Genomic DNA, 24381 nt, shown 5'->3' with positions numbered 1-24381 from the left:
CTCTGCCTCTTCAATCCGTGCATTGGCCACCTCCATTTTATTTTGCACCTAATTTATAGCATTTTTTAGTTCCTCATGACTATTTCTTAGTCCCTTGATCTCTGTAGCAATAGATTCTCTGCTGTCCTCTATGTTTTTCTCAAGTCCAGCAATTAATTTTATTACTATTATTCTAAATTCTTGTTCCGTTATTTTGCTTAAATCGTTTTGATCATTTTGTTAGCTGTTGCTACTTCCTGGAGTTTCTTTTAAGGAGAATTCTTCCATTTCATCATTTTGGGTAGTCCTTGTGGTAGCTCCAAACTGCAGGACACTTCCCATGTGCTGTCCAGAGTAACTTGTGTTGGTGCACAGGGCCTCAGTCAGACCTGATGTCTGCCCCCAGCCCACCAATGGGGCCACAGTCAGACTGGTGTGTAATTTATCTTCCTCTCTCCCAGGGGCAGGACTCACTGTGGAGTGGTGTGGCCCCTGTCTAGGCTACTTGCACACTGCCAGGCTTGTGGTGCTACTTCGAGGTGATATGGCCAAGGGCGTATTAGCCAGGGTGGATCCGCAAGGTGCACAGGGGTGGGAGGGGCAGACTTAGCTCGCTTTGCCATCAGTGGCTCCCTGCAGGAGGGGCCCTGCAGCACTGGGAGGGAGGCAGTCCCATTAGAAGGATGGATCCACAGAAGCTCAGCGTTGGGCATTTGCGCAGTGCAAGCAAGTTCGGTGACGGGAACTGGTTCCCTTTGGAATTTTGGTTGGGGGATGGGAGAAGGTAATGGTGCTTTCCAGTGCTTTTGTTCCCCCACTGAGTTCTGTCCTTCCGGGACTCAACAACTCTCCCTCCCTGTGTCCTCTCGCCTTCCCCGGTGTCCAAGAGCAGAGCTGTTGACTTTTAACATTCCAGATGTTAAGTCCCGCTGGCTGTCAGAACTCACATAGTCCAGCCCCTCTGTTTTTGCAAACCAGACTTCGGGGCTCTGCTTTGCTGGGTGGGCTGCCCTTCCACCGCCCTGGCTCCCTCCCGCCAGTCCCTGTAGCATGCACTGCTTTTCCGCCCTTCCTACCCTCTTCCATGGGCCTCTTGTCTAAGCTTGGCTCCAGAGAGTCTGTTCTACTAGTCTTCTGGCAGTTTTCTGGGTTATTTAGGCCAATGTGGGTGGAATCTAAGCGACCAGCAGGACAAGGTGAGCCCAGCATCCTCCTATGCCACCATCTTCCCCATGAAGTTTTCCCTGCCATGTATTTTTTATGTTTATTTTATTTTTTTTTTTTTGAGAGAGAGGGAGGTGCAGAGAGAGATGGAAATGGAAGATTTGAAGTGGGCTCTGTGCTGTCAGCAGAGAGCCCAACACAAGGCTTGAACTCACGAACCATGAGATCATGACTTGAACTGAAGTCAGACACTTAACGGACTAAGCTACCCAGGTGCCCCATTGCCATGTAATGTTTAAATGAAATTAAACGCATCACTCTTTTCCTAATTGCTGCTGGAGTTTTAGCCATGGCTAAAAAATTATCTTGCACTACTAGGTTACAAGAAGAATTTCACTGGGCGTACTTCTGTGGACAGGAGAGAGACAAGAGAAGGATGGATCATATTGGGGTGTCAGGCATAAGAGGAACAGTTGGAGAAGTGACCATCTTGTAAAAATTCTGTGAATATCATGTGACTAAGTCAAGAGAATTAGATGTTGATCAGGATCCTGGTCTTGTGCTTGTCTTTGAGAACTTTATGTGGGTCCAGGCTCCCACAACTGGGAGATGAGGATTTAAACGAAGTAGAAACTCCATGTCACTTCAGATGGACCACTCACGTAACTAAGTAAGAGAGACCACCCTCCTGGGAATAAGATAAACACAAAATCTATTCCAAAATTGACCAAATAACCTGGCTGCAGACTATAGAGAATGTAAAACATCTAGTTTGCACAAAAGGTGCAAGAACCAAGACTGAAACCTCACAAGTGTTACCTCATTCTTCACTATGTGGGAGTGAGGTCTCCTCAGGAGAAGGTCATAGCCTCTTAGTGCTCCTCAGAAGAATGCAGGTGAGGGTAAAAGTTGCTTCAGTTTCCCAAGATAAAACCTCTTCCTGATCTACCACATTATTTCCTGGTTTCCATTATTTGCCAGGTTTGCAAGACACAGGGTGAAGCTTGGGCTAAACTTTCTTGGAATGGAGTCCATTTGAAGTCATATTTCACCACCCCACGGGATGAGCACTAACATCCATCTTACTGCCTGTGGACATTTCCAGATATGCAGTCTAGATATCAAGACAGGAAAGATGTGGATATAGATGTGGATTTAGACTGTGCCTGGCTCACAGTACATATCCAATTCACATTTAATAAACATGTGATATACATGTAGGTATAAATAGGAAGTAAAACTATGTAATATGTGCTGTCATTCATTTATACACATATGAAATTTCAAAGAGATTTAGGGTCACACTAAAGTTACTGTTTCATAATCTGCCTTGAAGAAAAGTTTTTGTGTATCTTAAAATTCTGTCTTTTCATGGGAAAAAATAACATGCAGAAAATGAAAACAATGCCCCTATGTAGATATATCTATCCGTGTAGTGGGTCATCTCTCAAATGGGCAGGTTGATATTTATCTCACAGAGCCACTGTGGGGAGAAATGAACAAATAAATCAATAGTATCCTATACATAGTAATGTAATACTTTAACACATATAAAACAATATATAAAATTTTTCATTATGTAGGACAAATATTTACATATTTATCAGCCCATATACATCCAAGAAATTATCCCTAAATTTATGTGTTAAATAACATCCTATAATATAAAAATCTGATATTAAAAATGTTCATGATTATTATTGTCCTACTAGCCTTCTTATTCTTGCAGTTAAATATTTATGTAGGAAACAAAAGCAACCCATTTCTATGTTTGGTATTCATCATCATCTAAGCACAAAATTTTGCTTTATAGCAGAGGAAAATATTTATTGTCCTTGTTTGGAGAATTATTAGCTCCAACATATTTTGAAGTATTTATCAAAATGCTAAATTTGGAGATAATTCTGGAAGTTTTTCTATATCAGTATACACAAAATTAGTAATTTAGTGATCTACAAAAGAACTGGTTGTCTAAATGATTCCCAAACACGAATTTTCTTCTAGAAGATAGTAGGTATTAAATACTCAAAAAAAGTGTTTCCCAAGTGTACATAAAGAATATTTCATATATTCATGTCAAATAAAAGATACTTTAGACCCTTTAAAAGAAGTAAATACATAAATAAATAATCTGCATGAAACAAGCCAGAAGAAAATAAAATGCAACTATATGATTACTTTTACATTAATTACAGGAAATCATTAACCCATTTACACAAAGATCACTGGGTGCCTGGGGATAAGACATGGTGAGGGAGTGGGTGGTGGGTGAGTACAGAACTGAAAATATGGTGTCATAAGAATATAATCATAATGGTGTTTAAGAATACTTGCTCATTATCATTGACAATTCTGGGTATCATAATAATAGGGCAAACACATAGGAAGATATTACTGTATAAAATTCTAAATTCTTGAAATTGACATTCTAAACTAACACCATGAAAATGACAGGATTTCATAAAAATTTTCTTTATAGAATGGATAAAACCATGGTTACCAGTAAAAAAATCCATTTTAGGATTTCAAATTGCTAGCAATCCTTTTAATTAACTACATATTTCACATCCTTCTGATAGAACATAGGATTCATTCTTTATGGTCAGAAAAATATATGCATATTAATTGCAAGTGCATGTTAAATATCAAGTTGTTGTCAAGCTGAACAATTGTTGCTTTTAGACAAAGAAGGACTTCTTTAATATGAGCCTCATGGGCTACATAGAGCATGTAGCTTCTGAAGAAATAAAATTTCACGTCCTAAAACCTCTTCTTGCATGATTAAACCAAAACAACTTCTCTACTTTTAGGCTAGTTTGTGAACCTCAAGGACCTATTTCACAACATGCTATTGTTAGATCTCTGACCTCACTTGAGCCAGGCATCATATCTCACAGGGACGTAAACTGTCAGGAACTCCTGAGGACTGCTGCCTTTGAATCTGGAGTAGAAGCTACAGCAGACCTCAAGACACAGGTCCTCAGAATCTGACTCCTTCCAACACCTGATGGGAGGTTGGCCACATCCATGAAGACCTGTACAGGGAGAGAGACCTAGATATCAGTATCATTTATGGAGTAATGATGTGCTTGGCACCATGCAAAGTACTAGGTTACAGATAATGACATTCATATAATTGACTGTTGGTCATAAAAAAAAAAAAAACAGTATGTTTCAATGGGCTTCACAATAGGGCCTTGTTATATTTTCCTCATGTATCCCCTAAGAACAAAGTTGAAAAGAAATAAGAAGTGGACTGAATTCATAAGGCATTCATGACCCCACAGCAACCATGGGTCTATGGGCTTGCTTATGTGTATCACTGAACTTTCTCAAAGGTCCTGTGGGTGAAGCATTCTCATCCCCATTTTATAGAGGGAAAATCTGGGGCTCAGAAAGAGTCGTTACCTATCTTGCTTTCTGCGCCCCTGCCTTTAGAGGAAAGCAGCTCCAGGACACTCCTGGAGCAGGACCCACACTTACTGGGGCAGGACAGGACCCTCAACGGCTTTACCTAGGGGAAAGCTGGAGCACTGCATCCCCAAACAAGAAAGAGGCAACTTTGATCTGAGATCCCTTTGCATCCTCACACTCCAGGGTGGTGCAGCCCCTGAATCCTGGGGACTCACTCTACCAACTGAATCCCAAAGAGCTGAAAGTGAGACCTGCTCTCCTCTCCAGGCAGCTTTGTCTCTATTAAAATGTCCTCAGAGTCTTCACAATGAAGTCACCTTTCTCTGGCAAAAGACACTCTCAAGACCCTCCTTCACAATGGAACTGCCTCTGTTCTTTCACCATCAGTTGTAGAGTCCTGGGAAACTGCATCCTTTCAGCTACCCAAAACCAAGGTTTCAGACAGCTGGGTCAAGACCTCTCTCTTCCCCTGGGATAGTGATAATGTATGACTTTAAAGCACATGTTTGACACCTTGTATATCCATCTATCCATCCTCTCATCTGTTTAACAGGCATTAAGATCAAACTCTACATCATCCCTCTGGTTAAGTTTTAGGCTTTTCCAGAATGGAAACAAAGAAGTAATGTGTGAAAAGGGTAGTGTGGTAAATTCAGATGTTAAATCTAATAAGAGATGGTCATTCCCATTAAAATTTCAGCCTGTTCATTCAAGTCTCCTATAATTCATAACTTATAAATATGGTTTAATGCCCTGGGCCCCTCTCCACATCTCCTTACTCACTTTTTTTTTTTTACATATACATGCAACAATATTCTTTGAAGAATTTTCCATACTTAATTCACATTGCCTTCACATACCATTTAATTTAGTCTCCATCCCTCATCTAATGGGTGCTATTCCCCCATGCTTCCACAGAAATTACACTTGCCAATTCTACAACTCAGTCTTTGAACATGTATAGATCAGGAAGATTTAAATGGTAGTTCAAATTAAGACAAACATGTGTTCCACCCAGAGGAAAAACTTCTGTCTCCCAGGACAGAATAAATTGCCTGGGTATACACAAGGACTTCATTGCAGTGAGATCAGTTATGTACAGGCTAGAGTTTAGTTAGTTTCAATAGAGTCAGAGTCAGATAACTGAAAAGCTATGCTTTAGACACTGGCCTCTCAAATGAAGCACACATTTTCTCCAACATAGCTCGACTTTTCCTTCATTAAAAAGGATTTTGCAAATGTGTTTTGTGCATGTTAGCAATAATATTTTCTGTTCACTTCAATAACCGCTTTCAGGACTGATTTCATTTCTTTCTAAAGAAAGCTAGGTATGGGATAAAATTATGTGAAATTATAATGTTGTTCCAAACTCTGTTGTTGATAAATATATTTTCTAAAAGCATTGTCTAATATGTCATGTTTAGATCACACACTGGTGATGGTATATAATGGTAGAGTTAGGGAACTCTTGCAGTTAGTGTTAAATTGTACTGATTTCTGTAGCATACAAATCATGCTAGAGTTTCTTCTGGAATCTTTCTATTAAAAAAAACAAAAACAAAATAAGTATACCTGAATCTATACTGATATAAATAAATGTATCAATTAATAAAAACATGGATCACAGAAAACAAACTGTCTTTATCAAATAATTCCAAATAATATATGTAGATGCCTTTTCTCCATGTGCTGAATCTTAATTCTGCCTCTCACTCCTGAGGACAAGGTAGACTTAGTGACTCATTTCTTGAGTCGGTGAATGGAAAATAGTTACTGTACACTGGGGAAACTAGACAAAAACAGCCTTCACTCTGAGATAAGGGCCAACATCCCCAATGACCTAGTGATGTCAAGTGGGTCTCATGTCTTCTTAAATGTGAGGTGATGAGAAGGGCACTCGAACTCTGGTTTTCTTTCTCAAAACCCATAACCACAATGTAATCAGGAGAAAAAAATAACAGACTATCCTTGCACTCTTCAACACTCTCAGGGTCATAGTAATAGTCTGGAAGCTCTGCAAGTTCTTCAACAGAGAGTTACCATAGGACCCTGCAATTCCAGTCCTTGGTTCACAGGCAGGAGAGATGACAATATATGTCTACATAAAATCTTGAACATGAATATATGTAGCATCATCACTTGTAATAGCAAAAGTGGAAGCAATCCACATGTCAGCCAATTAATGTATGAGTGAAGAAATGATGTATATTATTGGGCAAACAAAGGAACGAAGTACTGATATATGCTACAACATCAATGACCCTTGGAAACATTACCAAGTGAAAAAGGCCAAATATGCAAAAAAAAAAACACTTATTGTATGATTCCATTTATACAAAATATGCAGAGAAAGACCATCAATATAGCTGTGTCCAAGGAATTCCCCCCGTTCCATCCTGACTTCCAGAAAGCTCTGTCTTGTGGGTTTAAGTCATAGCCTCTTACTCTCAATTTCTTGCCCCACCATGTCCAAGCTGCAGTTCATACTTTTGTCAGAAGGTGAGAACAATACACCACCATCATCAAATTGGGTATGATGTACACACCATTATTTATATTAGCAAAATAAGAAAGAACCCAAATATTCACCATTAATGAATCAAAAAAATAATGACATATTATATGGCAATTAAAAGGAATGAAGTACCGATACATGCTGTAACATGGATGAACCCTGAAAACATTAAGCCAAGTGAAAGAAGCCGAATATGCCAAAAGCCACATATTGTATGATTCCACTTAAATAAAGTGTCCAGAGACAGCCCATCAATATGCTGTACACAAAGAATCCCCCTGCTCCATTCTGAATTCCAGAAATCTCTGTCTGGGGGATTTGGGTCACAGCTGCTCCCTCCCACTTTTCTGTCTTGTGATATTCAAGCTGCAATTCAGGATTCGGTCACAAGGTGGCACCAAAGCGCCAGCATCATCAAACCGTTTCCAAAAAGTGTCAGCAAGGAGTAAAGACAAATCAGTAATCTCCCCAAATCCAGGATTTGAACTTATGCAGAATAATTCTAATTTTGTCTGGGAAAAAAAAACCTGTTAGGTGTAAATTACGATTGTGAAACCACATACTCCCGGGCCTGCAGATGAAAAACACCAGGTGACAGGGGCATGCCTTGGCAGTCAGTGGCAGATATGCTAAGGGGCAATGTAGAACAGAACAGGGGGTAGCTAACTCAGAGCATGGGGCATCAGAGCAGGGTCTGAGCAGCTGTGTCCATGTTATGGACAGGGGATGGCAGACGAACTGGGAGTAGGTCATGGCAGCCTGTACAAGTGTGGGATGATGGAGGTGAACATCCTGTTGTCTGGTAGGGAAGCATTGTACAGTCCACACTGCACATCAGCTGACAGTTATGAGGGAACAGATAAGTCAGGGAATAGGATGTAGCTTGGGGTGAACACAAAATGGATCTGCTTTAATATACCTATGAATGTTCCAAGCAGAATTGGTGAAATAGTAAATTGTTTCGTTTTTTTTTTTTTTTACTTGTTGAAAATTTTTTTTCATTAAGAAAAAAATAATAAGAAAAATGGAAATGCTGCCCAGTGGTCAGATCCAGAATGTCAGCTCTAAGAGTCTCGGACTAATGGGCCTCATAAATGGGAAGAGAAGATGGAGGCTGGGAGCTTGACACCATGGGATCAACCAGCTTTCTGGATTTTCACTTAGCTGGAAGAATACTTTTGTATACATCACTTTTCTAGGATATAAACAAAACATATTTTCTGGGATATCTAAAGCTGAGATTGGAGGTACAGCTCTGGAACTGAGTTTAAACTGCAACTTTTGAGTGTGTACTGGAGGTGGTAGAGCTAGAGGGAATATGGAAACACACACACACACACACACACACACACACACACAGAGTCATCTCAAATTTTCTTCTAACAGAAAACAGGATGTTCTAGTTCTATAAAAAATACCATTGGTATTTGTATAGGTATTGAATTAAATCTGTAGGTTTCTTTGGATAGCATGAACATTTTAACAATATTTGTTATTCTAGTCCAAGAGCATGGAATGTCTTTCCACTTCTTTGTGTTGTCTTCAATTTCTTTCATCAATGTTTTCTAGTTTTCACAGTACAGGTTTTTCACCTCCTTGCTTAAGTTGATTCCTAGATATTGTATTCTTTCTGAGCAATTGTAAATGGAATGGTCTTCTTAATTTCTTTTTCTGTTACATCATTAATAGTGTATAGAAATGCATTGATTTCTATATATTGATTTTGTATCTTGGGAACTGACTGAATGTGTTTATGAGTTCTAGCACATTTTTGGTGGAGTCTTTAGGGTTTTCTATATATATAATATCATGTTATGTACAAATAGTGAAAAGTCTTACTTTTTTCTTACCAATTTGGATGAATTTCATTTCTTTTTGTTGTCTGATTGCTGTGGTTAGGACTTCCAGTACTATGTTGAATAAAAGTGGCGAGTGTGGACATCCTTGTGTTGTTTCTGATCTCAAAGAAAAAGTTTTTAGTTTTTAACAAGTAGCATGGTGTTAGCTGTGGGTTTTCCATATATGGCTTTTATAATGTTGAAATTAAAAACAAAACCACAACGAGATATTGCTTCCACTTCCCACATGTTAGAATGCCTATTATCATAAAGACAAGCGGTAACAAGTGCTGGAGAATATGGAGAAAAGAGAACCTTTGTGTACTGTTAGTGAGGTGTAAATTGGTGCAATCACTATGGAAAACATTATGAAGGATCCTCAAAAAACTAAAAATAGAATTACAATATGATCCAGCAATTCAACTTCTGGATATTTATCTTCACTTATGTAAAGATGGAGGTGATGGATGTCAACTAGATTTATTGTGGTTATCATTCTGCAAAATACAAATATTGAATCATTATGGTGTGCAGCTGAAATCTATATTAATGTTATATATCAATTTTACTTCATAAAAAAGTGGATATGGTCAAAAGGCAAACTTCTAGTTATAAGATAAATCAGTTCTCAAAATGTAGTATACAGCATGGTTATTATAGTTAAGAATGCTGTACTGTATATGTGAAGTTTACTAAGGGAATAGATCTTAATGTTTTTATCACAAGAAATGAAAATTGTAACTGGATGAAGTGATGAACATTAACTAAACTGATTGTGGTAATCATTTTGCAATACATACATGTATCAAATCATTATGTTGTACTTCTTAAACTTATACAATGTTTTATTTCAAATATATCTCAATAAAACTAGAGGAAAAAATAAATAACTATATCTACAAAAATGAAAATAAATAAGCATTAATTACAAAGAGTAAAATAAAGCATCACAACCTAAACAAGAATGAGTTGGAAAGGATAGTAAGAGGTAAAGAAGAAATAAATGAGTTAAGAAACAACATCCCAGTTAATGTTCAGAGCTGTTGGAATACAAAGGTCACGAAGTTTGGTATTATGGGTGATGCCCCCAATAGTGTGCTGGGATCTTGAGGGAGGCTCCCCTTGAACTTCTCATAACACTCCCTTGAGAATAAGGTTTTCTGTTTGTGTGTGTATGTGTTTATAAACACTCTATACACAGACATATTATATGTAGGCATACTCTCTATATAAATTATATATATACACAATATTATTTATAATACATATATATGAATGTATGCGTGCACAAATATTATCCTTTTTAATTTTTTAATTATTATTTTTTTTTATTTGAGAGAGAGAGTACAATGCAAGCAAGGAAAAAGAGCAGATTAATTTTTTTTTTAAAGCTTCTGGGTCACAAAATTTCTTCTATCTCTCTAAATACACTTCCTTAGTCTTTTTTTTTTTTTTTTAATGTAAGCTCCACATTGAGTGTGGGGCCCTACATGGGGCTTGAACTCATGACCCTGAGATCAAGATCTGAGCTGAGATCAAGAATTGGACGCTTGGGGCGCCTGGGTGGCTCAGTCAGTTAAACATCTGACTTCGGCTCAGGTCATGAGCTCACGGCTTGTGAGTTCAAGCCCTGCATTGGGCTCTGTGCTGACAGCTCAGAGCCTGGAGCCTGCTTTGGATTCTGTGTCTCCCTTGCTCTCTGCCCCTCCCCCACCCCTCAAACATAAACAAACATTAAAAAAAGAAGAATTGGACACTTAGCTGACTGAACCACCCAGGTACCCCTGCACAAATTTTATTAAATTAGCAAGTTGGAGGATGATGATGCCTACCGTGTTTATGTGTAAATGTGTGTGTCTGTGTGTCTGTGTGTGTGCATCTGTTTGTAAAGAAAACATACAAAAGAACGCTATATTTTGTTTAGGGACGCTGTCATTTTGAGTAAAATAAGAAAGGAATGCATGGGAATAGCATGGGAATCCAATATCCTGGATACTGATTATCCTAAGAGGAGAAAGAAGCAAATGTAAAGATGTTGCTAAATCTGGATGAGTTTCATAGCTCACAATGCTTTTTAACTGAAATATTTCATAAGTAGCAGAGTCTTTAGGGGATACAGTTTTCAACATAAATATAATCAAATGGTTAGCACTGAGCCAAGTGAAGGGGTTAACAATATCAATACGCAGTGGGTTTAGAGGGAACATACCTCAAAATAATAAGGGCCATATATGAAAAAACCTACAGGTAACATACTCAGTGGTGAAAAACAGAGATTTCCCTCTAAGATTAGCAACAAGACAAGGATGTCCTCTCTTTTATCCAACATAGTACTGAAAGTTGTAGACTTTCAGTCTACAGAGAAGGAAAAGAAACAATCAGAGAAGGAAAAAGAAGGAATCAGAGAAGGAAAAGAAACAAAAAGCATCCTAATTGATAATGAGGAAATTAAAGTATCACTACTTGGGGGTGACAAAATGTTACGCATTGAAAACCCTAAAGATTCCACCAATCAATATATTCAATGCAATCCCTATCAAAATAACACCAACATTTTCACAGAGCTAAAACAAACAATTCCAAAACTTATATGGAACCAGAAAAGACCCTGGATAGCCAAAGTCATGTTGAAAGAGAAAACCATACCTGGAGGCATCACAATTCCAGACTTCAAGCTGTATTACAAAGCAGTAATCATAAAAAAATCAGTATAATACTAGCACAAAAACATACATACAGATCAATATGACAGAAGAGAGAACACAGAAATGGACCCATGAATGTAAGGTCAATTAAATTCAACAAAGCAGGAAAAAATATCCCATGGAAAAAAGACAGTCTCTTCAGCAAATGTTGCAGGGAAAAGTGGACAGTGACATGCAAAAGAATGACCTGACCACTTTCTTCCACCATACACCAAAATAAACTCATAGTGGATGAAAGACCTACATGTAAGACATGAAAATCATCAAAATCCTACAGAACACAGGCAGCAACCTCTTTGACTTCGGTTGCAGCAACTACCTACTTAGATATGTGTCCAGAAGCAAGGAAAACAGAAGCTAAAATGAACTATGGGACTTCATCAAGACAAAAGAGCGAAGGAAACAATCAGCAAAACTACAAGGCAACTGATGGAATGGGAGACGATATTTGCAAATGACATATCAGATAAAGGGCTAGTGTCCAAAATCTATAAAGAATTCATCAAACTCAACACCCAAAAAAACAAATAATCCAGTGAAGACATGGGAAGGAGTCATAAAAAGACACTTTTCCAAAGACTTCAAAGGGGGCTAAAAGACACATGAAAAGATGCTCAGCATCACTTATCATCAGGGAAATGCTAATCAAAACCACAATGAGGTATCACCTCTTACCTGTCAGAGTGGGTAAAATTAACAACTCAAGAAACAACAGATGTTGGCAAGGATGCGGAGAAAAGGGAACACTCTTGCACTGCTGGAGGAAATGAAAACTGGTGTAGCCACTCTGGAAAACAATATGGAGGTTCCTCAGAAAATTAAAAACAGAACTACCCTCCAAGCCAGCAATTGCACTAGTAGGTATTTATCCAAAGGATACAAATATGCTGATTCGAAGGAGCACATGCACCCCAATGTTTATAGCAGCACTATCAACAACAATAGCCAAGGTATGGAAAGAGCTCAAATGTCCATCACCTGATGAATGAATAAAGAAGATGTGGTGTATATATACAATGGAATATTACTGGGTGATCAAAAAGAATGAAATCTTGCCATTTGCAACAACGCGGATGGAATTAGAGTGTATTATGGTAAGCAAAATATGTCAGTCAGAGAAAGGCAAATATGTGATTTCACTCATATGTGGAATTTAAGAAACAAAACATATGAACATAAGGGAAGGGAAGAAGAAATAATATAAAAACAGAGAGGTAGACAAACCATAAGAGACTCTTAAATACAGAAAACAACCTGAGGGTTGCTGGCAGGGTGTTGGGTTGGGGGATGGGCTAAATGAGCAAGAGGCATTAAGGAGGACACTTGTTAGGATGATCACTGGGTGTTATATGTAAGTGATGAATCACTAAATTCTATTCCTGAAATCATTATTACACTATATATGTTAACTAACTTGGATTTTAAAAAAAAAAGCTGTAACATACTTGTCATAGGAATACAAGAAAGAGAAGGAAAAAAGGAACAGAGGCATATTTTACATGACTAAGAAGTTCCCCAAATTGAACCAGAAAATGAACCACAGTTGCAAGAAAAGCAGAGAAATCCAAGCTGGATATATACCAAAAAATTATACATTGGTACATCATTTTCAAAGTACAGAAAATCAAAGATAAAGACAATATCCTGAACAAAGCCAGTGAGAGGGGAAAAACGCATCATATATAGAGAAGCAAAAGTAAGAATTATATCTGACTTCTCAGAAGCCATGCATTATAGAAAAAGAAAAGTAAGAATTATATATGACTTCTCAAAAGCCATGCAAGCAACAAGAGAATAGAATGAAATACTTAAAATGTTGAGAAAGGCCCCACCAACCTAGACATCTGTACCTGCTAAATTGTCCTTCACAACAGAGAAATAAAGACTTCCTCAAAAAAATTTTTTTGAGAAAATGTGTTGCAAATGGTATTAAGGTAAGTTCTTTAGAGAGAACAACAATAGTATAGGTCATAAACTCAAATCCACATAAAGAAAGGAGAAGCCTTTGGGACACCTGGGTGGCTTAGTCAGTTAAGCGTCCAACTCTTGGTCTCAGCTCAGGTCATGATCTCACAGTTTGAGTTCAAGCCCCATGTCAGGCTCTGTGCTGACAGTGGAAAACATGCTTGGGATCCTTTCTCTCTCCCTCTTCCCTGCTTTCTCTCTCTCAAAATAAATAAACTTAAAAAAAAAAGCAAGGAAAAAGCCTTAAAGAAGTTATAAATGAAGGTAAAATAAAAAAAAAATTATTTTTATTTTTGATAGATCTAACAGATAACAGTTTGTTCGAAATTAAGACAGCAAAAACATATTCAATCCCATATGCTTATATATAAATATATATGCTGATATATCCTTATGTATAGGCAAAATGAAATGAATAACAGCAATGACATAAAGGATGGAGGAAAGAATTAGGCTTATTTTATTATCATAAGGTACTTGCTCTCCCTGTGAAGTAGTATAGTATTATTTAAAAGTGGACTTGGATTAGTAAATGTATATTGTAAACCCGAGGGCAGCAACTAAAAAGGAAAACAAAAAAGTACAACTGATATCCTAAGAAAGAAGAGAAAATGAAACTATATAAACTGTGAGGTATTGGGGTCTCCTGAGGACTGCTGCCCTTGAACCTGGAGTAGAAGTTTCAGCAGCCATCAGGACTCAGACCCTCAGACACTGCCTTCTTCAGGAACTTGATATGAGCTTGGCCACCAGCATGTATGGGGAGAGACAGATCCAGCAATCACTATGATTTATTAGTGTAACTATGTGCCACCACCATGCCTGACATGGTATAATAGTGAAATAATTAATTTGTGATAACAACCACATGTTATAATGGACTCCTCACAGAGCCTGTTACTCCTTTTTAATAACAAAGTTGGAAAGGCGTAAGAGGCCTGAATCCATATAGGCATTCATGATCCCACAGTAACCATAGGGCCATGGGGCTTGTTCATGTGTATCACTGAGTGTTCTCAGTGATCCTGTGGGTGAAGTATTCTCATCCCCATTTGACATAGGGGGAAGATGGGGGTCAGAGTTTTCCCATCTCTTAAGTCCTGTGGCCCTGCCTTTAGAGAAATTCAGCTCCAGAAATCCTCTGGAGCAGGACCCACCGTCATTGGGGTAAATAAGGACCCCAATGGCTATAACTACAAGACAGCAGGCACCAAGCTCCAAAGTGGGAAACAGGTGACTTGCTTCTGGACCCTTTGTCTCCCAACACCCCAGGGAGGTTCAGCTCCCACTATGAGGACCCACACACTCAGCTGAATCCCAAACACCTAAAGGTGGGACCTTGCGATTCCCACCACGGGAGGTGTGCCTCTGTAAAAAAGTCATCACAATCACCATGTTGACCTCGGGTTTCTACGGTAAATGGGATGCATCAGCTGGATCTCTACACTGGAGATGTCTCTACACACTCATGCAGTCCCACTCATTTGCCTGAAAGCAAACACCTTAGCTCATCAGGTCAACACGTTAGGAAGCATACTAGTTAGAAGCACGAGCCTGGGACCTGGGCAATTGGAGGAACTCTGCTCACATTCATGGAACAAAGAATGTCCCTGCCAGGAATTTTGCTTGCCTAAAGGAGACAGTAGGCCAGTTATTATCAATACATAGAGACCCATGGTGATAGCCTAGGGTTCTTTAAAGTGAAGTAACCCTCAGAGGGTGAACATATAAAATGAAGGCCAATCTGCCCAAGTGCCCATTGATTGGTGAATAGATAAATCAATTGTGATATATATGTAAATGGAATATTATTCAACCACCAAAGAGAATGAAATCTTGCCATTTGCAAGGATATGGATGGAGCTAGAAAGTATAATGCTAAGTGAAATAAGTCAGTCAGAAACAAGTGCTATATGATCTTATTCATATGTGGAATTTAAGAAACAAAAGAAACAAGCAAAGGGAAAAATAAGAGAGGGAGAGGGATACAAGAAACAGACTCTTAATTATGGAGAACAAACTGATGGTTACCAGAGGGGTAGAGGGAGGCGGGATGGGTGAAAGAGGTGATGGGGATTAAGGAGTGCACTTATCATGATGAGCGCAGGGTGATGTATGGAAATGTTGAATCATTATATTATACACCTGAAACTAATATAGCACTGCATGTTAACTAACTGAAATGAAAATAACAATTTTAAAAATCAAGGCCATGCTCATGACAGTTAGCCATCTGTGGCAGAAAACTAAGAGGTTGTCTATAATCCTGTGACTGAATCATCTAGATACATACATAGAACATGTCACTTAAGAAGTTCCAGAACTATTTCAGTGAGGCAGGCCTAAATGATTAGTCAGTTAATAGTCAGAAACCCAGTCAATTAAAGTACATATTGGTTCCTCCAGGGGAATTCTTATCCTCCACTCCCAATATTTTCTTCCAAGTGTAGGCACATCCACGACTAAACACATTTAACCTCTCGATACACTCATTTCTGTATGTAATCACTTACCTGATTAGTGAGTTTGGAAGGACAAATGGATTGCACAGCCCATGCTTCTTCCTGAAAAACTCTTGTAGCAAGCTGCCCCTTTGAAGCACATATCTTCCTCTGCCCTAAGGTGTGGGTCTAAAAATACATCCACAGCTCTTCACTTTGCTGTCTGTCGGGTTCCCAAACTATTACTATGGTCTTACTCCAAAAAGCTTTTGACCTTAAGAGCTCCCAAAATACACCCCATCTCCACATCTGGGATCTGAACCAACTACCAAACAAGACAAAAGAAAAAGAAGGAAAATGCATCAACTTTCTTATAAAATTGATGTTGGAGAATGTGGCTTAGATTTGCCCCAAGGAAGGGGCAAATGAATTCCAGACTTGGACAAACATTTCCACCCAGCAGTGCTGGAGATTCAGTCACAAAAGTTAAAGACTACCAATGTATATGTATCTGCTGTCTAATGAAGGAGTCCTGTCTATGTGTCAAGGAAAGTGACTTCCTTGCAAAGCTATTCCTATAGCAAAAGAATGTAACTTAGGACACCTTTTTTTGAGAAAATGTCTGAAAACGAAAAATATTATTTATTCTGATTGCATACTCACAAAGCTGAGGAAATGCCTATCCATGTGTATGAGGGAACAGTTTGAAGGAATATATTCCCATTCCCTTAAAACCATGAGCGCAGTGGAGGCTCATCTTGTGGAGAGGGATTGGAATACATTTCTAAATTCCAGGAGTAGGATGAAAAGATACATCATTAAAATTTCTCCTAAAATCTCTTCATAAAACACTTATGGAAATGCTCAACATTTATACCTTCACATAAACCCACATGCAGACTATAGCCAGGCAACTACAGACAAATCATGCAGGGGAATAATAGCATGTTTCATGTAGGGATATATACATATGTAATAAAAGTATAAAGAAATATATTAGAAATCTAAAGATCCAAAAATTTGTGAGTCTGTACCCTGGATAAGCGGGAAGCTAATGTGATCAGAAAAGTACTTCAAATGAGTTACAACTATCTGTAATATTTTATTGTTTAATAGAATGATATAGAAGTGTGTTCTACTATTTTTATAATCTCTGTTATTTAATAACAAGCATTGTTTCTATAAGCTTTAATTTTGTTTTTAAATGATCCATATTAATTCCAAAATTGTGGAAAACATGGTACATCCAGAATGAAATATATAATTAATCAGCAATTCTTACCATTCATTAGCTTAAAAAAATATATCACGTTTGTGCATTTCATCCCATCACACTCTCTATGCATGCATCTGTAATGTATGTTCATTACATGTGGGTTTCACATATGACTCAACATTTACTAAAGATAATTAAAGAGGTTATTTAATTTTCCCAAGTTGACAAGCAAGTTTGAGTCCAAAGGCCCATCCCTAACCATTGGGTTTACAATCTTTGCTCTGTGTTAGGGCTGAGGTCAGCACAGGGGAAGTGACTACCCATAGTACTATAGGCAAGGACTGATCTGGTATTTGGGACCTAGCTCTTCTGATTTCAGTCTGCTGTAAGGCAGACCCATCTTTATAGTCTGTTATTCTGTACTCTCTTTTCCCCTCAAAGGAAACTTGCTATTCCATTGTCAAAATGGAAGGTGAAAAGAACAGAAAATGTAAAAATTAATTAATTAATTAAGGAAATGATGATGTGATTCTTCATTTCCACCATTTTCAGGTAATTCATCCAATTAATAAATACCACCAAAGCTTATCTGTCATTTAAATATATATTCATTTCATTTTGTCCTGCTCAGTCCGAAGGATTGTTAGATGTTGGTTTTTAAGATGTCTTTTGGGGGTGGATGAACACAGCAGACACCAGGCATTTTTTGCTGAAATATTATCTATCAGATGATTTCTAAGGGTTTGCTCATTTCTCATAACAGTTCTCTGAGGTAAATATCAATGTGCCCATTTTACATATGGCTAAGTTCAAGCTCACAAAGGCTAACTCACTACTCCAGTGTCAGACAAATTTTAGAGGCAGGAATGCGGGTCTACAAAATATGTTCATTTACACATATTCTTTTCCCCAACTATCAAATTTACATATTATTAAGCAACATGTCTTTTTCACTCAGCGTGATATCCCAGGATATTAATTTGCTTTCTTTATGTATTGTAACATGGCATATTTTTAAAAGTTTAATGAGTATGTACATTGCTTGCTATGTGAATTATGTGTTCATACCAGGACCATTTGTCTATTCCTTAGTAAGACTTCCTTCCATGTCAAGGATATTAAGTACTGTAGTTAAGGGCTTAGTATAAAAGTACCACTAGAACAAAACAACAACCATTCTTAATACTCAATAAAAAGAGACAGGGGAGGGGGTGCCTAACTGGTTCAGTTGATGAAGGGTGCAACTCTTGATCTTGGGGTCATGAGTTTGAACCCCATACTGGGTGTAGAGATTACTTTAAAAAAATTAAAAATGTAATGGGGTGCCTGGGTGGCTCAGTTGGTTAAGCGTCAGACTCCTAATTTCAGCTCACATCATGATCTCACAGATCAAGATCAAGCCCCACGTTAGGCTTTGTGCTGACCGTGTGGAGCCTGCTTGGGATTCTCTCTCCCTCTCTCTGCCCCTCCCCCACTCATAATCTTTCGCAAAAATAAATAAATAAATAAACTTAACAAAAAGGAGGGAATGAAGCACACTATCTATTATAATTGTTTTATCATTTAAACAGGAGTTTATCATTTCATGAGTTTATAAGAAATCTGGCATAACTAAACGCAAATGATTAAAGTCTTTGATCATATCAGTAAATGTAAATGTGCTTAACTCACCTAGTAAAAGCATTTTCAAATTGCCTGTTGTAGGAAAATCTAAAACTATACTTTTTTTTCCAGAGATAACCCTAAAACAAAGGAATTCAGATTGCTTAAACATTTTTTTTAAATAAGGAAATATGTATCAGGCAATTGCCAATAACAGGAAATAAGGGGTCTTAGTCTTGTTATTAGAGATAGGAGAATTAAGATCGAAATGGATCTGAAAAGGGAAGAAAACATAGTTTCCAATGGTAAAGGCTAAAATTCACAAGGAATATGTGAGATATTAATACGTATATATCCAATTACACAGAAAAAATTATTCATAGGACAAAAACTACTGTAGGTACAAGGGGAAAAAGAAGAAACACACTAATAATAGATGATTCTAACACACTTCCCTTAGTCCAAAAGTGGTTAAGTCGAGAAACGCTTAGTCATTGTAGACAAGACATAAACAACATAATCCCAAGGGCAGATCTTATAGACAGAGACTATAGTGAACTGTGATCCCTATTAGACTGGACACTTACTTTTCAGAAGAGCATGAGACATTCATGAAAACTTAATCTATCAAAGCCTGTTAAACAAATCTTGGGTCTAAATGAAAAAAGAGATTAAAATTCCTGAATTTGGTGAGGATAATGATAATGAAAACACAACATATCAGTATCTAACTAAGGCAACTTCCAGGGTATATTTTGAAAGACTAAATATGTATATGAGGGATGAGGAGTGTAAAAATGGTTGACAGGGATCAAAAGGGTTGTAATGTTTAGTATGGTGGCAACAATTAATAACATTGTGTTACATATCTGAAAGTTACTAAGAGAGTGCATCTTAAAATTCTCATTGAAAAATAGATTTTGTACCTATGTATGTGACATGTTAACTAGACTTATTGTGGTCATCATTTTGCAAACTATACAAATATAGAATCATTATGGTATACAATGGAATCTAAGGTAAGGTTATATGTCAATTACACCTCAATTCAGAAAAAAAGAAAATGGGCAGAGGTGGTCAAAGTGTACAAACCACCAGTTAAAAGATAAATCAGTTCTGTGGATGTAGTGGATAGCATGGTGATTACAGTTAACCATAGTGTATGGTATACTTGAAAGTTGCTAACAGTAGATCTTAAAAGTTCTTATCTCAAGAAACAAAAATAACAACTATGTGGGGCATCTAGGTGGCTCAGTCGGTTGAGCATCCGACTCGATTTCAGCTCAGGTCATGACTTCACGGTTCATGAGATTGAGCCCCATGGCGGGCTTTATGCTGACAGCGTGGAGCCTACTTGGGATTCTCTCTCCCTCTCTCAATGCCCCTCTTCTGTTGGTTTTTTCTCTCTCAAAATAAAAAAAAAAATAATAATAATAATAACCCATAAATAACAACAACTATGTTAGCCAACAGTATTAACTAAAGTTATGGTGGAGGGGTGCCTCGGTGGCTTAGTCGGTTGAACATCCAACCTGGCTCAGGTCATGATTTCATGGTTTGTGAGTTCAAGAACTGCACTGGGCTCGCTGTTGTCAGCACAGAGCCCACTTCGGATCCTCTGTCCCCCTCTTCCTCTGCCCCTCCCCCACACATGCTCTCTCTTTCAAAAATAAATAAACATTAAAAAAGTTATGGTAGTAATAATTTTCCTATATATATACATATATATCAAAACCTTATGTTACAGTTTGTAAACTTACACAATGTTATATCTCAATTATATCTGAATAAAACTAGAGAAAAACAAATTTAAAAACCTATATAAACAGAAATAAAAAAATGAATTAAACATTCCATTAAAAAGCAAGATAAGGAATCATAATCTAAAACTATAGTGATAAGGTGGAAAGAATAGTTAAAACAAAAGCAGAAATGAATGAATTAAATAAACTCATCCCTGTTAAAGCTCAGAGCATTTGGAAAGACAGCAAACCTTGCCATTGCTGGTGATGCAACAAGTACTGTACAGGGACCTAGGAGGAAGTGTCCCCTTGAACTCCTCATGCTGGGATCTAGAGGGAGTTTCCCCTTCAAATCCTCACAATGCTCCCTTGAGGGTAAGGATTAAGTTTTCCTGTATATGTGTGTGCATGTATATACTGTACATATACACATTATATATATGCACACTGTACATACACATTGTACATACACATATACTATATATGCATGCTTACACAATGTTAAATTAGAAACTTGGAGGATGAGCACACCACTGTTTATGTGTATGTGTGTGTCTATGTGTAGTGAAAACATAAAAAAACAATCCTATATTTTGTTTACAGAAGCTCACATTTGAAGTAAAAGAATAAAGGAATCTGTAGGAATGATAATCATCTCATTCTGGATAGTGATTGTCTAGAGGGGAGAAAGGAGGAAGTTTAAAGATTTTTCTTAACCTGGATTAATTTGATAGCTCCCCATGTTTTTTAACTCAAATATTTCATAAGTAGTAGAGTTATTGGGGGATACAATTTTTACTATAAATAAAATTCACATTCATTTTAGTAAATGTTTATCGTTGAGCCAAGTGCAAATGTTTAATATCAATACATCATCACTGACATTCACATTGTGCACACTTAGTGATTAACTTCCAAAGAATAGAGTTGGTGAAAGTAGAAACTATACACTGCAGAAACTAGGCAAAGATCTCCTTAACCTTAAAATGAAGATCAACATTTCCTGTGACCCAATGATGTCACATAGGTATCATGCCCTCCCAGATATGACCTAACAAGAAGGGCCCTTCAACTCTGTGGTTTTCTTTCTCAAAATCCACAGTCACAGTCTAATCAGGAGAAAAATAACAGTCCATATCTGTACTCCTCAACACTGTCAGGGTCATAATTCTCTGATGCAATCTTATCAGGTGAAAAATTTCCATGATTATGTTCTTATAGTGTTAACAGAACCACACTATGTCTTATCAAATAACCAAAATACAATCACTTGCAATGAAATTTACCCAAATATTCAGAAAAAGTTGATGCCTATTTTCTTCTGAGGTACAGAAATAAAAATATTGTATATTAGGAAATAATCATAATGATATTAAAGACTAACTGCTTTATATTATGGACGCTAGCATGATAAATATATTTTTTTTAAATATTAAATTCTAGTCACTTAATCCTAAACCAAAAGGTGGAAAATTTTTGACTTTTTAAAGAATTTCTTCATATAATGGGAACAACCGTGGGCACCAGGGAAGAATCTACTTTCCAATGTGAAATTGCTAGGATGGTCTGCGCATTCCCACACCCATCTAGGAGACATAACATATTTGCCAACGATTACATATATGGTGAAAACAATTTAGGCTTATTTATTGCAAATGCAAATTAAAGTCGACCTTCCTTTTACAACTGGAAAATGTATTGTTTTTCAAAAAGGCAGACAGGCATCCCTATTATGGGCCACAAGGGCTGCTACACAGCCTGTATCTGCTATTGGAATGAAATTCCACGTGCTAAACCTCTTCTTCCAAGATGAGATCAAAGCAGCTTGTCTACTTTGAGGCTAGTTTGTGAACCACACAGGAGTTATTCCACAGCATGGCTTTGTTTAGATCTATAACCTCTTGTTCCAGACATCATATCCCATTAAGAATGTGAAGTTATGGGGTCTATTGATGACTGCTGCCCTTGAATCTATAGTAAAAGCTTTAGCAGCCATGAAGACACAGCTCCTCAAAGCCTGCCTCCTTCAGGTACCTGGTATTAGATGAGCCACCACCGCAGCCCCCTCGCCCCCGCTGCTGCCAAGAGTGGCACAGAGACTGATTAATCACTATGATTTACTGATGTAATCATGTACTGCCCAGCACCATGCTAGTCACTAGATTAGTGACAACGACCCTGCTACAACTGGGTCGTGACCACAACAACTATGTAATAATGGACTTCTCTCGGGGCCTTGTTCCTCCCCTTTCTTAGTCTATCCCTTAACAACAAAGTTAAGAAAGAATAAGAAATGGCCCAAATTCATATAGGCATTCATGTCCCGCAGTAACCACAGGGCCAGGGGCTGGCTTGTGTCTATCACTGAATGTTCTCAGCGATCCTGTGGATGAAACATTCTCACGCCCATTTCACAGACGGTGAAGCTGGGACTCAGCGTCCCTGCCTGTTGTCCTTCCCATACCCTTGCCTTTAGAGGAAAGCAGCTTCAGGATACTTCTGGAGCAAGACCCACACTAAGTGAAGCCAGACGGGACCCCAATAGCTTTACCTACCAGACAGGCAAGACGGACACCAAGCTCCAAAGCGGGAAAGAGGCGACTTGGACCTAGATTCCTTTGTGTCCCCACACTCCAGGGCGGTTCAGCTTCCACCGCAAGGACCCACACCCTCAGGTTAGCCCCAGACACCTGAGGTGCGACTTGCTCTTATTGTCAGGGCAAGTCTGTCTCTACTGAAAAGACGTCACAGTCGCCGTAATGACGTCAGATTTCTATGGCAACCGGGAAGCACAGGCTGGTCCCTGCACACTAGAGGTGTGTCCCCTTAGTTATCCAGCCCTTGGCCTTTTGCCAAAAGCAAAACACTTTTACTCTTCAGGCCACCATGTGAGAAAACTGTAATTAAGGGGGGACCCAGTCAATTGCTGGAACTCTGCCCAGGTTGATAGAACATAGAGTGACCCTGTCAGCAGGAATTTGGTTTGATTGAAAGAGACACTAGGGGAGTACTAACAGTGCGCACACCCCAGAGAAGTAGTTTGCAGTTCTTGGAGATGAGCTAGAGTGTGAACAGTGAAAATCAATGCCATGTTAAACAGTTATCCATCTGTGAAAAAAACTGAAAGATTGTGTCTAATCATGTGACTGCATCTTCTAGAAACACGCGCGCGTGCGTGCACACACAAACACACACACACACACACACACTGTGTCATTTAAGATTTTTCAGGGTTACATCAGGGAGGCAAGGTTAAAATATGATTGTACGTTGCTTATGTTTTTTGTTTGTTTGTTTGTTTTGGCATGTAATTTTTTAATGCAATTAAATACATCACCCTTGCTTTTGTTGAAAAGAAAACTGCAGGCCCAAAATGGTTTCTTCTTAGACCATGGCCCCAAACTGGAGCTTAATACATATTGTAATTTCAGTTTCAACTGCTTCCAGAAAAGTAATCTTAACCAGTCAATGTGGAATTTTCCAATCAGTCATAATTAGACTGCCATGTGGGCCTTCTCCTTCCTCCCTGCAAAAGGTGAAGCAATCTCTTTTCTCTAAAGAAAAGCCACATTGCAGTAACCATATTTTTCTCTTACTAATCACTTTCCTGTCCCACCTTCCTTCTATAAAAACCTTCCATTTTGTACATCTCCTAGGAGCAACCCTCTGTTGGCTTGGTGAAATGGTGCCTTATTCATTAATTGTTTAATACAGCTAACTAGACGTTTACAATTTACTCAGTTGAGGTTTTGTTGTTTCCCTCCCTAATCGCTTCTGAATGTTTAGTCATAGTTGGAGAA

At 38.1% G+C, this 24381-nt stretch overlaps 1 long non-coding RNA gene across 1 annotated transcript; it reads right to left on the bottom strand.

Moving 5' to 3' along the window:
• Nucleotides 1-2411: 2411 nt before the first annotated feature.
• LOC122235388 lies at nucleotides 2412-23277 on the bottom strand. The gene is made up of 3 exons (XR_006213453.1): nucleotides 23137-23277; nucleotides 4011-4178; nucleotides 2412-2626 (listed from the first exon to the last, which is right to left on the bottom strand). It is a non-coding gene; the product is annotated as an uncharacterized LOC122235388 (long non-coding RNA).
• Between the last annotated feature and the right edge of the window lie 1104 nt (nucleotides 23278-24381).

The sequence above is a fragment of the Panthera tigris genome, chromosome X (assembly GCF_018350195.1).
Source record: "Panthera tigris isolate Pti1 chromosome X, P.tigris_Pti1_mat1.1, whole genome shotgun sequence".
Taxonomy (NCBI): domain Eukaryota; kingdom Metazoa; phylum Chordata; class Mammalia; order Carnivora; family Felidae; genus Panthera; species Panthera tigris.
Note: the sequence above shows the minus strand (reverse complement) of the source record. Positions and strands in the feature narration are given on the sequence as shown.